At 41.3% G+C, this 13,484-nt stretch overlaps 1 pseudogene; it reads left to right on the top strand.

Moving 5' to 3' along the window:
• Window positions 1-7,166: 7,166 nt before the first annotated feature.
• LOC145800343 (galactinol synthase 1-like) overlaps window positions 7,167-13,484 on the top strand; it is a 175,939-nt pseudogene continuing 169,621 nt past the window's right edge.

Here is a 13,484-nt window from a genome sequence, read left to right as displayed (position 1 = left end):
AGTCCTTATTGCAGCAAGGAGACTTAACAGGAAGGATAGCAAGATGGGCCATAGCCCTAGGGCAGTATGACCTGGAGTTCAGGCCGAGAACAGTAGTTAAAGGCCAAGTTTTGGCCGACTTCGTGGCAGAATTCACCCCCGAAACCATCGAACATCGGGCTCCGTTGAGCCAGGATGAGCATTGTCCCAGCAAGCAAGGAGAATCCCAGCCAAAGGCAAAAGAGCAAAGGAAGAAAAAGCTCAGACCCTGCAGCATCTACATCGGCGACTCATTCAAACTATTCGTCGATGGAAGTTTGAACCGACAAGGAGCAGGGGCAGGAGTACTGCTGATATCTCCAGATAGAGAAATAATAGAACAGTCCATCCGTTTGGGGTTCAAGGCCTCAAATAATGAAGCGGAATACGAAGCATTAATTGCAGGGCTGAAACTGGCAGCAGCAGCAGAAGCGGATGAGGTAATAGTTTTTTGTGATTCACAACTTATTGTTAACCAGTCTACAGGTGAATTTGCAGCCAGGGAAGAAAGGATGTCGGCATATGCAAAAGAAGTCATCAGATTGGCAGCTCTATTTCAGAACTGCCGACTACTCCAAGTTAGCCGAGATGACAACACCCACGCCGACGCGTTGGCTAACCTGGCAAGTTCAATACAGACTGGAAAAACAAGGACAATTATGATCGACTATATATCGGGCCCGAGCATAGAACCAGAGAACACAGAGCAGCAAGCAATGTGTGCGGACATGGGGCCAAGCTGGATGGATGCAATTGTTGCACTCCTAAAAGAAGGAAAGCTGCCAGAAGATCGTAAGGAGGCGCACAAAGTCAGATTAAAATCTGCAAGATTCAGTCTGACATAAGATGGACATCTTTACAGAAGGTCCTTCACTGGACCCCTTTTAAGGTGCGTACACCCTTTGCAGGTTGAAGATTTCCTATATGAAATTCATGAAGGAATTTGTGGAAGCCATGTTGGGGGCAGATCGTTAGCCCACAGGGCCATTACCCAGGGGTATTGGTGGCCCTACATGCAAAAGGATGCTGAAGCCTACGTGAAGAAGTGTGAACAATGCCAAAGGTTTGCACCTTTGATACATCAGCCAGCTGCTGATCTGAACCCAGTATCCAGCCCTTGGCCGTTTGCCCAATGGGGCATGGATCTTGTTGGGCAACTTCCCCAGGCAACTGGGTAGAGAAAATACTTGCCGGTAGCAACAGATTACTTTACAAAGTGGATAGAGGCAGAACCTCTTGCCAAAATCCGAGATGTGGACGTCAAGAACTTTATATGGAGAAACATCATCACCAGATTTGGGATTCCCAGAGCAATAGTTGCCGACAACGGAACACAGTTTGACAGCAAACTCATCAAGAACTTCTGTGCAAAATTCAAGATCAAGAATTACTTTTCAACACCAAGTTTTCCCCAAAGCAATGGGCAAGCAGAAGCATCCAACAAAGTAATTTTGGATGGAATAAAGAAGAGGCTGCAGGCAGCAAAAGGAAAGTGGGTAGACGAGTTGCCCAACGTACTTTGGGCATATCGGACTACGCCGAGAAGATTAACAGGGGAATCCCCTTTTGCCATGGCTTATGGCACAGAAGCAGTCATCCCATTGGAGATCGGCATCCCAGGGATCAGAACCCAGGGAGTAGAGAATGGCACCAATGACACACTCTTAGCCCGAGATCTGGATCTTTTGGAAGAACGAAGAGAGAAAGCTGCAATTCAGCTCGCAGTATACCAGTAACAGCTTGCTAGAGCTTACAACAAGAAGGTCAATCCAAGAGATTTTCAAGTCGGTGACCTAGTTTTGAGAAAAGTCGTCAGCAACAAGAAAGATCCCAGAGAGGGCAAACTTGGCCCAAACTGGGAAGGCCCCTACAGAATTACTTCAGTATTAGGCAATGGAGCTTATTGGCTAGAAGATAACGAGGGCAAAGCACTGCCAAGACCTTGGAACACTTGTAATTTGAAATTCTTCTATCATTAGATGTGCAGCATTTTTTGACCGATGTCATCAATAAAATCTTTTCCCTTTTATTGAAACACATATATTTGATAAAGTTACATATTGGTGTTTTTGAGACATGAATAATGAGAACCCAAGAAGAACTCAGGTTCACATTGGGGGCAGAGAGAAGACAGAGACACTTAATTCACTTGTTGAAATTTGTAGCAATTTACAAGTTGGAAGTAAACTGATTCCTTATCTTCACTTGTTGAAATTTGTAGCAATTTACAAGTTGGAGTTAAGCCGAGATTATTCCTTAATTCACTTGTTGAAATTTGTAGCAATTTACAAGTTGGTATTAAGCTGATTCCTTATCTTCACTTGTTGAAATTTGTAGCAATTTACAAGTTGGAGTTAAGCCGAGATTATTCCTTATTTCACTTGTTGAAATTTGTAGCAATTTACAAGTTGGAATTAAGCTGGTTCCTTATCTTCACTTGTTGAAATTTGTAGCAATTTACAAGTTGGAGTTAAGCCGAGATTATTCCTTAATTCACTTGTTGAAATTTGTAGCAATTTACAAGTTAGAGTTAAGCCGAGATTATTCCTTAATTCACTTGTTGAAATTTGTAGCAATTTACAAGTTGGAATTAAGCTGATTCCTTATCTTCACTTGTTGAAATTTGAAGCAATTTACAAGTCAGAGTTAAGCCGAGATTACTGTTTCTCTTCACTTGTTAAAATTTGTAGCAATTTACAAGATAATGTTGATCCAACCAAAAGAAGATGCTTAACACTTGTTAAAATTTGTAGCAATTTACAAGATAATGTTAAGCCGACATGTGACCATCTGTTGAAATTTGCAGCAATTTACAGGTTGAGGAAAAAGCTAAGTATATTGTTTAAACACTTGTTGAAATTTGCAGCAATTTACAAGTAGGTTAGACCGAGATCACTGTTTAAATACTTGTTGAAACTTGGAAAAAAGTTTGCAAAATTGATATTGATTAGTATATATGTTACACTTGTTAAAATTTATGAAAAGTTTGCAGGTCAGTATCTTGCCGAAGTAAAATTTTGTCGTTATTATACCCGAGGTATGTAACCCCGAGAAGATTGCACAAGGAAGGAAGAAGTATGTACAACATGCAAAATATTCTAAGTATAGAAACTATGCAGAAGCAATCAAAGATTCAAGCATTCAAGCATTAAGAAAAGGAAAAGCTGAGTTAACATTTACAAAACTGGGAGGCACGTCGGCCATGCAAAAGCTGACATTGTTCAGAAAAAGATAAAGGAAAAACAAAACTAAGGGTTTTCTCCCCCAGATTATTGAATTTGGAGATCTGATACAACCTCGGCCTGCTTCTCTGCCGCTATTTCGGCGTCAATTTCCTGAAGAGTTTGTTCAACAGTCTTAACCTCAGACGGGATGTCGGCTGGAACAGTGTCAGCAACAGCTTCAGGGATAACCTCATCACCTTCTTCGTCTTGAGTCAAGTCAAGGACTTGTTCATTCAGAAGAGGGGACTTAGCCCCATTAGCATCCTTTGATTTTCTGATCAAGGCCTCATCATCTTCCTCATCGGCATCTTCAGACTCAGATTCAGATTCTCCTTCAGGTTGACTTGATGGAGGAGGAGGGGGGAACGACAGAGGAATAGTGTCAGCTTTGCGCAGTGGCGAGTCATCTAGGATGTTGAGCTTTTTGGCAAAGGCCATCCAACCGAGGGAGAAGCCCCTGTTGCATGCCTGCCTGACTTGCAGTTTGTATTCTTCAGAGACGTCGGCCATGCCCTGCGCATAAGCCTTCTCATCAGCTTCTTTAATCTCAGCTTCTTTGGTGGCCAAAGCCTTCTGAAGCTTTTTCTCAGCTTGGACCTTTTTGGCATCGGCCTCTCTTTTCGGCCTCGGCAACGTTTTTGATGGCCTCAGCAGACTCGGCCTTTTCTTCGGCTAGGGTTTGGGCTTTGGTAGCAGGCTCAGCCTGGTCTTCCAGTTTTTTCATTTTTAACTGAAGAGTTTTGCTCTCCTTTTTAAGAGCAGAAACCTCCCTCTTCATGTCGGCCAACCTCTCCCTTGTTTCGAAAGATTGCATGGAGAGGGAGTGGGCATGTTGGATGGCCTGAAAGAACACAAGGCACAAATTGTTACAAAATTTTACAAATTAAGAGAGAAAGCAAATTTCAACACAAAAGCACTTACTTGGACAGAGTGTTGCAGCATTAAAGCGTAATTCTCATACTCACTCATCTTGGCGTTTCGCTCAAGATCGCCTGGAAGGAGTAGAGCAGTACTAAGGGCCACGCCGACGTTTATGTCATCGGCACTGTCGCTGGCTAGGATTGGCTTATCTTCCAGAGTAATTTCTGGTCTCCAAGGGACTTTTGGTACTTTGGAACCCGAGGTCGTCGCAGACGATGACCTCAGCTTCTTTGATTGGGTGGATTCCGATGGCTGGGCCTCAGCTGACCTTTTTGCAGAAGTAGAAGCAGTTCTTTTACTCTCAGCCAAGTGTGAGATAGGCAGAGCGTCCTCAGCCTCCACCTCAGCAGCTTTGGCCTTCGGCTGAGCCTTTTTAATTCTCTTCGGCTTTGGTGGGTGCATGGTTTGCGGCGGTTGAGCGTCAACATCCGTTGGAAGGTCGGCTAGGAGATCTTGGGCAACAGGCTTCGGGCGACCCATTTCAGCAGTTTTGACGAGTCTTCGCCGACGTTTTCTTTCTGGTATTGGGATTAGGTATGGGCCAGAAGTTGATGGTTGGTCGGCTGGATCAGAGGTTGACCCTTGGTCAGCCCGAGATGTTGATGCTGTTTGTAGAGTGGTAGCAGAGGGAGGAGATAGGCTCTTCTTCTTTCTTTTTGGGACGTCGGGCAGTGTGGATTTGTATGTCGGAATAAAATTCAATAACAGGGGAGCCTTGCGCTTGTGGATTGGAAGATCTAGGAGCTTCTTTAAATCTTTTCCAGGGAAGAAGGATTGGCGGAAGTTTTTTGGTGGCTGATGAAGATCTGCAGGACAAACAAACAGACATTAAGAAACAGACAGAGTTTTGAAGACTTAGAAAAGAAATAACTAAGTATTGACGTTGGGCTCTTACCCTTGCCCTCTTTAACTGTTCGAGGAAGAGGGTAGAGGTGAACATCTTCGTCTGGACCAAATTCCCAATTTCCCGAAGCAATGACAAAGTCATCCCCGGCTCCCTTGTTGGAATCCGGGAGGTCGGCTACAATTTTGAATTCAGTAGACCTCAGCTTGAGGTAGTAGACGTAACCTCTTTCCTTCAGGTTAAGGGGGCAGATGGTATAACAATATTGTACATCGGCAAGGGTGATCCTAACATTCTCCTGCCTAGCTAGGGCTATGATACCATTAATCACTCGATGGGAGTTTATGGTAAGTTGCATAGGGTTCAACTTATAGTAGTGGAGAACCTCGCGAAAAAGGGGATTAAGTGGAAGCCGGAGTCCGCACTCAGCAAAAGATACTATAGGAAAGGGCATTGAATCATCTGTGGGCATGATAGAGTCATCATCTTCAGCTAGCCTCAGATGGACATCGGCAGGAATAGAGAACTCCCACCTAAGGTACTCAAGTTTGGTCGGGGTGTCTGCCCTATGTCTCCACATACCCATAACGTCGGCCTAGAATCAGAGGGCTAGGTTCCAGAAAGAAGGTGCTCTAAAGGGGTTATCAGGACCTCGGCAAAACCCTATGTATATACTGGTAGGGATTGTTTCAGTTTTTTCCTAAGAATTGACAGGTTCTATAGACAAATCCCAAACCTAAAACTACGGGGGCAAAGATTGAAAAGAGGGCAGAGATCTGGCAAAGACACAAAAAACAGAAAACAAAGGCGAAATTTCAGAAACAAGAACAGGGATGGGCTATCAAGAACATGAAGAATACAGAGGTAAAAGGTCAAGAACAGTGGCAAGAAAAGTGTTAAAATAATATAAGTGTTCAAAATATGAGTGAAATCATGGAATAGGCGTGTCCAGATAAAAAGTTCAATAAATCAAAGGTTTGAACAGCGCAATAATGGCAGTAAGTAAACGAAAGCACGTAAAAGAAATTGGGAATAAGAGGAACAGAGGCTTACCAGAACAAATGAAGCTGGAATAAAAGTCGCCGAGGCAAGACAACGGTTGTAGACAAGACGGAACGACAAAAGCTTCGCTGGCATGGAAGAATGAAGACAGTTGCAGAGCTTGGAGCTAGAGCAATGGTGGGTTTGAGAAAGTTTAGAGAGAGAGAGAGCCAGAAAGTCGAATGTAAAAGTAAAGAAATGAAGATGGAGAGAAAAAGTTTTATCAAAAACTTAAAACGGCGGCAAAACGCGGCATTTATTGCGCCTAGAGGAACGCGTGCGTCAGACGGCGCAAACAGGTGAAAAACAGTTTACAAGCACGTCACAGACACGGGCCAATGACGATAGAACACGTAAGGGGAACGGTTGAGAAGAAATACATGACAGCTCATGCGCGTGAAGGAATTTGTTTGAGTTCTTGTTCTCCGAAGGGAACACGTCAGCCTGAAATAAGTGATCTCGGCCGAAGAGTTCTCACGCCGAGGCACTGGAAGAAAATACAGATATAGGTTCCATCACCTCAGAATGCTGAGGTAATAGAACCTAAGGGGCAGTTGTGGGGATGTATTTTCTGAATACCAACACGTGGCATGGTGACGCCGACGTGTCAAGCGAGGTGCCACGTGTCCTGGTAGTTATGCCGAGGTTACCTAGGTAAGGCCGAGGTAATCTTCGGAGATATCGGAATCCGAGATAAGCGGATAAGGGACAAGAGTCCTAGAGTAAAGAGAAGACTTTGCTAAGATAAGGATAAAGCTCTTAGGGAGTTTATCTTTATCTCTTGAGGAATCCAAAGTAAGTACTAAATTGGAGTCCATAGAAGTCAGGCTTCTAGTAGGACTTGGATTGAGTAAACTATATAAGAGAGGCACCCCCGTGGGTCTAAGGTACACAGTTTTATACTCAAGCTTGTGAGTTTAGCACTTGATTATCTTTGAGAGATATATTGACTTGATCGTCGGAGTGCCCCCGGGTGGAAGAGCCACCGCCGGAGCCTTTTCTTTCTGTTACAGGTTCACTGAAGCCATCTATTCTGCCGGTGTTCTCCAGCTGATTACTAGGCGGGCAGTGTGGTCAGATTTTCACCCACACACTTAGCCTCTTTTCCATAGTCTACAATGGAACTATACTCGATTGTAAATGTTGTGAAAGGGACTAGTAATGTTGTTCCAACACTGAATGGAGGGTACTCAAAAAGGGCATACGTGACATTTTTAGTAGGTAATGATGATTATGTGGAAGGTGTGGTTGCATTGGCTAAGTGTTTGAGAAAGGTGAAGAGTGCGTACCCACTGGTGGTTGCAGTCACGCCGGACGTGCCGGAGGACCACCATAAGGCCTTGAGGTGTCAAGGTTGTGTCGTTCATGATATCATCGAGCCGATCTGCCCACCGGAGAGTCAGATTCCGATTGAAAGGATCCATAGTGAAGCTTTGTACTCCAAGCTGTGTGTGTGGACTGTAAGTACTACACTCCACCAAGCCTTGTACTCCTAGCTAGCTTTGGCCATTCATGCTTGTGCTTTTCACAATCTTCTTATTGCTTGTGCTTGGGCTCAGTTTTGAGTTTTTCATTTATTATACTCTCTCTCTCATATTGGAAAAATTATACCAGTCGTTCATATACTTAGTTCATTGTGTTATTGTGGCGATTACAATTTTAATTTGCTCCGTTTTGATCTTAAATTTTAAATTATATCTTAATTTGGTTAATTGAAAACCACAATTAGGATATTTGACAAAAATATCACTTGTGAGGGTACGTTTGACAATTGGCTAATATAGTCAAAAAAATCATTAAAAAAATAAAAAATAAGAGTCACTATTCCCACTCTGCTTTACTCTAAATATATTCTCTTATTTGTCCTTTTTATACATAGTTACATTAATACCCTTTCACACAAAATATAATCCCTGAAAAAATTAAAATTCCAAAGGTATTAATTCAATTACATATAGTAAAGACAAATAAATAAGTGTATTTGGAACAAAGTGGAGTAGGAATAACGGCTCCCAAAAATAAACCAAAAAAAAAAAATTTCAAGGATTTCATTTTTATTTTCTCTATTTTTTGCAAGCTTTTCTGTAAAAATCCAACTTTCCCAATCACTAGTTTTTTTTTGTTTTTTTTTTGCCTTTTTTGTGTGTGTGTGTGTGTGCGCGCGCGTTTTAACAGAAAAATAAAAAATGTACCAAAAAAATCACTTTCCAAATCAAACATTATTAACACATGCCATTTTTCTAGGGTAAAATAGTAAATTTACCAATATTGCTTATATCCAATAGTAAGTTGTCACTGAGTTGATTCCATATAATTTTGTCCTAAATTCTAAATGTGATTTCATTTAATCAGAGAAGGGAGAAAGGAGAGGAAGAGGAGAACAAGAAGCAGAAGGTGGTGGTCTGTCACGCTATTTTTGTAACTAAAAAAAACCCACAATAAATTAGTTCTCTCCAATAAAATTAATCTGCATAATAATATCAAATCTAACATGTTCCAATTCATTTTTCTCATAATGGTCGTTAGAGAGCCAATTACATAGCACAAAAATATATGCCTTATTGCTTATGTAAATAAACAGAGATTGGAGTTTTGTTTGAAACATAGTAATTAATAGGTGTTCTTAAATGTCCAGTTGGAGAAGTACAGGAAGATGATCTACTTGGATGCAGACGTCCTAGTTGTTGACAACATCGACCATCTCTTTGATTTGCCCACCGGCTACTTCTATGCCATCCCTGACTGTTTCTGTGAGAATACATGGAGCCACTCACCCCAATACTCCATTGGGTACTGCCAACTATGCCCGAATAAGGTTAGACGGCCAACTGAGATGGGTTCACCCCCTCCTTTGTACTTCAATTCTGGTTTTTTTGTGTTCGAACCTAGCCGTGAGACTTACCAAAACATGCTCAAGACTCTACAGATCACTCCACCAGGAATCTTTCCAGATCAGGTGAGTTATAGCATGATTTAAATAATTGTATCAAGATTTGCATCGGTTTGTACTATACAAACAATTCATATCAGTGATTATTAGTATTGAATGTTTAAAATTTTAGTACATATCAACTGATAATTAAAATTATGAATTATACACATATATTGGAGTCTCTCTATTGGGCACCCAACTAGATTTCTGGTCAATAGTAATTGTTCAATTTTCAATAGTCACATAATTATAAAATAAAAATAATAAAAAAAAAATAGTCATACATAATTATATCACATTAAGATTAAAAATGTAAACAGTCTATTATCGAAATTATATTCACCATGTGGGTATTGATCTTCAATCAATTTAATTTTATGCATTAATGATCTTTTAACGAGTCGTACAAAATAAACATTTTTTAATTAAAACCCAATAGCACCTTTTTAGTTGGATGCACGAGAAGTCGATTCCTATTTTGATATATGGCAGATTGCTAGGTCCCTGTGGTACTGAGCTCTATTGAAATCATCTCCATCACCATATGTACAACTGTAGAAAGACGATAAAGATCAAAGTGGAAACCAAAAGTTACAAATTTCTTCATCACATCCTATCAAATAGTTTACATGTTTCCTAATATTACATCCATCTTTTGTATAAATTTTTTTTTTTGGGTGTAAATTACAGGATTTCTTGAACATCTTCTTTAAACACATATTCAAACCCATTTCCGTGGTATAGAACCTGGTTCTTCCAATTTTATGGTACCATCCGGAGAATGTTGAGCACAAAACAGTTAAAGTAGTGCATGTTAGAATTTACCATAAACCTACCACCACTACCACCTCACCTACTCCACTAAACCTAACCCACTACACCACTACCACCTCCACTTCACCTACTCTCCACCTACTCCCAAACACACTCCTATATAATAGGAATCCTTGTAATTGTAATATCAACACAATATCAATACAATCAATCAATAATACATTTCTCTATTTCTTTTTATACATTGCATTTCTTACATGGTATCAGAGCAGGTTTAGAATCTAATAATTTGCTTCACCGGCGGGCGGCAACCTCGTCTTGACCGCCCACCGGACCTCTACACGTACCTTCACTCCGCTGCCAGAAAGTCATAGCTGAACTCTTCTCTGCCTCACACATATTTGTTCATCAATGGCGACATCAAGCCACCATCTTCTCCTCCTGTGGTGTCCGCTCTGCTGGTTTCAGTCTCACTCCTCTCCAGCGCATAAAATTGATTTGGGGTCTTTCTCAACTCTTCCAAATCATACCTCTTCAATTTATCTGTTTCTCTATCTGAGAAAAAGAATGGAACTGGAGTTGCCCCAGGAACAGGGGTATAAAGCACTGCAACAGTATCTTCCTCTTTCCTCCTCATCCTCATATTCACCCTCCTCATCAGCAGTAGCATCCTGGTACTGCTGGTACTCAGACACAAGATCGTTCATGTTGCTCTCAGCCTCCGTGAACTCCATTTCATCCATTCCTTCCCTTGTATACCAATGCAAGAAAGCCTTCCTCCTGAACATAGCAGTGAACTGCTCACTCACTCTCCTGAACATTTCCTGAATGGCGGTTGAATTCCCGATAAAGGTAGATGCCATGGAAAGACCCCTAGGTGGAATGTCACATACACTCTACTCTCTCTCTCTCTTTCAAGTTGTTAGACCACTTTGCTTTTTTTTTTTAATCAATCCCTCAGCATTGATAAACTCTACTTACAAGTTATTATTTGCTTTTTTTTTTAATCACAGTGGTCTTACAATTCCAGCTAACACACACCTCTCTCCTACCCACGTGATTTCCCACTTTTATTTTATTATCTCCTTCACATACCCACCATGCTCCCTTTCTTTTTCTTTTTTATTATCCACCCATTCTTCCAACTCCATGTGCTCACTGACAGAACACAATTTTAAAAAAAAAAACAAACAAACAAAAAAAACAAACATAATCATCACTTCCACCACATCTTTCCCATACCCACTATTTTTTAAAACCCATCTTTTCCCCTACCCCATATATATATATATATATATATATATATCTTTTTTTATTATTTTCTTTTATTTTATTGTGTTTGTTTTGTAAAGAGGGGCACACGTCCAATCAAACATACAAAAAAAAAAAAAAAAAACAAAAAAAAACAAAAACAAACAATTTCCTAATTTGCCCAACACTCATATTTTATTCATATCAGGGGCTCACCCCGATCACCATTTTACATCCAAAAAAAAAAAAAAAACAACCACAACAAACAAAACAATTTGTTTTCTTTTCTGCAGCCGGCCACCAACCGACCTCACTTCTTCGCCTATTCCGCCGGTCTTTTCTTCTTGCCTCCGTCCTGGGCGGCCCTTGCCGGTGTTGCCTCCGTATTTCCCACTCCACTGGGCACGATCACTACTCCCTGCTCCTCCACTGCAGCATATGGCGGCCCTCCAAATCGGAACATCACGGTGGCCTTCCGCTTCAGCTCCTTGTTTGCTGCCCTTAGCACGCTTATCTCTACTCGCGCATCCTTATACATGCGTTGGAGCAGAGCCAGCTGGGAGTTTAACTGCTGCACCTCATTTGTCATACTCTGCAGCCGGTTTGACAAATTTGTAACCGCAGTCATGGTTTCCACACATGACTTCAATGTATACTGATTGGCCTCCACATCTGTTTGCACTGCCATTCTTTGCTCCACAGACCGCATCGGAAAGTTCAACGGAGCAAACTCCGGGGCGCTTGGTTGAGGTTCCAGTGCCACCGCACCAGTTATCTCTCTTGTTGACTCGTTGAGGTCGGGAAAGAAAGTGAGCAGACTACGGGAAGACGAAGCCATTTTTTCTGGGTTACAGAGTGTTTACCGAGTCTTTCAGAATGCAAATTTTCAGAGGTTTCTCTCAGTTCTTGTCTCAGCCTCTGCCTCAGCCTCAGCCTTCGTCTTGGTTAAATAGCCAAGGCAGCCACGCGTATCGCGCGCCCCTTGACGCCAGACGACAAACGGGCGCGCCAGCCAAGACACTCACGTGCCTCGCCATCATGTCCGGCACACCTTTTGATGAATTGGGCACGCCTTTTGATGGCACGCCTTTTTATGGATTGGGCACGCCTTTTGATGGCACGCCTTTTAAAAAAAAATTGGGCACACCTTTTGAGGGTGCGACTTTTTAAGGGTCCGACAAGACTCTGTAAACTGTCCCGACATTGATTCCGGTTAGCTCCTTCATGGGTCCGACAAGACTCTGTAAACTGTCCCGACATTGATTCCGGTTAGCTCCTTTATGGGTCCGACAAGACTCTGTAAACTGTCCCGACATTGATTCCGGTTAGTTTCTACAAGGGTCCAGCAAGACTCCGTAAACTGTCACAACAACTGTCACAACATTGTCTGCTACAACGGTCCGACATGACCCCATAAACTGTCTTCTACATCGGTCTGCCATAACCATACAGTCTTCTACAACGGTCTGACACGACCATACAGTGTCTCCTATCCATTTTTATTTTATTTTATTTTTCTGTTTTGTTACTCTCTCCAAACTCAAGTTGGTTAGTTCCTATCGCCCTTGAGTTTGCGGGGGGCTGTTAGAATTTACCATAAACCTACCACCACTACCACCTCACCTACTCCACTAAACCTAACCCACTACACCACTACCACCTCCACTTCACCTACTCTCCACCTACTCCCAAACACACTCCTATATAATAGGAATCCTTGTAATTGTAATATCAACACAAGGAATCCTTGTAATTGTAATATCAACACAATATCAATACAATCAATCAATAATACATTTCTCTATTTCTTTTTATACATTGCATTTCTTACAGTGCACTATTGTGCAGTTGTAAGTATTTCCAACTTATCTAGCAAATCTGTTAATCTTCTTGAACTTCTTCCACAAAGCAGTTTTTTGTCTTGCTAATTTGAATCAGAACCATAGTTTGGTACACACGCCCATTTTGTTAACTTTTTTTCACTTTAATTTCCAAACATTTAAGGGGTCAAAGCCATGGAAGTACACTGGGAAAGAAGCTAACATGCGTAGAGAGGATGCCAAAATGTTGGTGGGATATTTATGATGATAAATTGCTTGATTTCAATGCTGAAGATTCAATCCCAGTGAGGCAGAGAAGAACATATTAAGGCCCTCAATCATGGCTTTGATGCTTGCATTTCCTGCCCAAGAATCAATTAGTTGTTGAATTATTGAATAGGTGATTATGGAGATCTTCTTCTTCGCCTCAACAAGGAGCTTTTCCAACAATTGAATGAAAAACAATGATGGTGGACAGATTGTTGTAATTGTATATATGACTTTGTATGAGGTTTTTGCAGCATTTGTAGTAACTCCCATAACATAAGAGGTTCACCAGATGGCTGCACCGTGGTTGTTTACTAATAAATAAAAGATTGATTTTTTTTTTATTATTATTTTTTTAAAATTTTAAAACAAAAGAATAATAATAAGATTGA

Source organism: Camellia sinensis, chromosome 10, assembly GCF_055761805.1.
Source record: "Camellia sinensis isolate YWXY chromosome 10, ASM5576180v1, whole genome shotgun sequence".
Taxonomy (NCBI): domain Eukaryota; kingdom Viridiplantae; phylum Streptophyta; class Magnoliopsida; order Ericales; family Theaceae; genus Camellia; species Camellia sinensis.
Note: the sequence above shows the minus strand (reverse complement) of the source record. Positions and strands in the feature narration are given on the sequence as shown.